At 37.9% G+C, this 2,588-nt stretch overlaps 1 non-coding gene across 1 annotated transcript; it reads right to left on the bottom strand.

Annotated features, from left to right (window-relative positions):
- Window positions 1–723: 723 nt before the first annotated feature.
- On the bottom strand, window positions 724–796 carry Trnaa-ugc (transfer RNA alanine (anticodon UGC)). Its single transcript has one exon. It is a non-coding gene; the product is annotated as a tRNA-Ala (tRNA).
- Window positions 797–2,588: the final 1,792 nt, after the last annotated feature.

Genomic DNA, 2,588 nt, shown 5'->3' on the forward strand with positions numbered 1-2,588 from the left:
GCCCCTCCTGTCTCTCCAGATTAATTGCTCACTGCTCCCACCACTTTTGTACCCTTTGCTGTGACCCTTCTGAACCCAAGGTTGTTCCCTGCAGGCTCCAAAGGTGCCTGCATGCTGTGCCTCTGCACCCCCTTGCCCTTCCAGTTTGGCAATCCCTGCCCTTCAATTCTAAAGCAAGCCTGTAGAGCAGGTTTCCCCAACCCTTGCTCCAGGTTAGGCCCTTTGTAAAAATCCAACTCCACATTCAGTAAATATCATTTAATATTTATATAAAGTTTATATATATATAAAGGCAGCTTTCTCCAAACGTGAAAGAAATCCCCAGTAAGGGTGAGGATGAAGTCTCAATCAGAACGTGGACTCTGCCAACAAAAATATCTAAACCTTGGAAATAGGGTATAGATTACGAGGTGTTTTTTTTTCAAGGCAGTGCTGGGTTGATTTCCTATTGTTGGGGCCATTTGTCAACCCCCAGAGGCAAAGGTGAGTGAGTAAATTTTTTTCTGTTTGGGTTTAGCCAGATGAAATTAGTTTCTGTCTGATGGAACAGATAACCTAAATGTTCCCATTTATGGTCTTGTTGGACATTTAACTAATTCTTTATAAAATCGGAGTCAAATTCCTATAATGTAAAATCAACCATTACCTATTTTATGTATCTATCTAGATAGATAGATATGTCTATCTATCTATCTATTTATTTATCTATCTATCTTTTATTTATTGTGGTGCTGGGGATCGAACCCAGGGCCTTGTGCATGCAAGGCAAGCACTCTACCAACTGAGCTATATCACTGGCCCTCCATTAACTATTTTAAAGTGTATAATTCAGGGGCACATTGTGGATTTGAAATATTGTGCAACAATCATTTCCCTACAGTTCTAAAAACTTTTCAACACTCCAAAGGAAACCCAGTCCCACCATCTCCCTACTCCTTTTGCAGCCATGAGTATGATTTCTGTCTCTGTGGATTGACTTATGTTGAATATTTCATATTATTTTCGGCTGGGGTTGTGACTCGCAGTAGAGCACTTGACTAGCTCATGCGAGGCCCTGGGTTTGATCCTCAACACATCATAAAAATCAATCAATAAATAAAGGTATTGTGTCCAACTACACGAAAAAAAATACAAACATAAAAAAATTCATAATATTTCATAAGTGAAATCCTACATAATGTAGCCTTTTGTGTCTGGTACCTTTCATTGGGCACCACCTCAATACTAGTCCACATATGGCTCTATCTCATTGTGTTTAGCCATTCTTCTGTGTTTGGACATTTGGGTTGTTTCTACCTTTGTCTATTGTGAACAGTGATACATTAAAGTATTTGAATACACATTTTCAATTCTTTGGGGGGTATATAACTAGAAGTGGGATTTCTGGGTCATGCAATGATTCTATGCCTAACCTTTGGAGTGAGTACCAAACTGTTTCCATAGCAACTATACCATTTCACATTCCTGCCAGCAGTGTATGGGGATTCCTCCTTCTCCAAATCCCATCAACACTTACTTTCCTTTTTTGGAGGGTTTGTGGACACCCCTGTGTTTATAGTGTGGTATGTGCTTGTAGTTTTAACTTGCATTTCCTAATGATGAAACACACACTTGGGCTGGGGATGTGGCTCATGCAGTAGTGCACTCACCTGGCATGTGTGCGGCTCGGGTTCGATCCTCAGCACCATATACAAACAAAGATGTTGTGTCCACCGAAAACTAAAAAATAATAAATATTAAAATTCTCTCTCTCTTTAAAAGAAAAAAACAAACAAACAAATAGGGGGCACTTTTTCATATGCTTGTTGGCCTCTGGTGTATCTTGTTTGAAGAAAGAATAATATGTATTCTTCATATTAAGTCCTTACCAGATATATAATCTGCAAGTATTTTTTCTTATTCTGTGGATTTTTTTTTCACTTTCTTGAGTTTAGTTTATATTTTTTTAACTGTTGTTGCTTGTTCTTGTGGTGTCAAATATAAGAAACTATTTCTTTCCTCCTCCTTTTTTTTGTATTGGATATTGAACCCAGGGTTGCTTTACCACTGAGCCACATCTTCAGCTGCCTCCCCCTGCCTTTTTCTAAAAAAAAAATATTTTAGTTGTTGATGGACTTTATTTTATTTATATTTATGTGGTGCTGAGGATTGAACCGAGTGCCTCATTCATGCTAGGAAAGCACTTTACCACTGAACCACAACTCCATCCTTTTTATTTTTTTAATTTGAGACAGGGTCTCACTGAATTGCTTAGGATCTTACTAAATTGCTGAGGTTACCCTCAAACTTGGTGATCCTCCTATCTCAGCCTTCTGAGTTGCTGGGATTATAGGCATGCATCACCAAGCCTGGCCTAAGAAACCATTTCTAAATTCAAAATCATGAATATTTATTTCCTTGTTTTCTTCCAAGCTTTATATAGTTTTAGCTCTTACATTTAGGTCTTTATTTATTTATTAAAATGTTTTTAGTTATGGATAGACACAATACCTTTAGTTTTACTTATTTATTTTTATGTGGTACTGAGGATTGAACCCAGTGTCTCACATGTGCTAAGCAAGTGCTCTATCACTGAGATACAACCCTGA

Source organism: Marmota flaviventris, chromosome 9, assembly GCF_047511675.1.
Source record: "Marmota flaviventris isolate mMarFla1 chromosome 9, mMarFla1.hap1, whole genome shotgun sequence".
In the NCBI taxonomy this organism is placed as follows: Eukaryota; Metazoa; Chordata; class Mammalia; order Rodentia; family Sciuridae; genus Marmota; species Marmota flaviventris.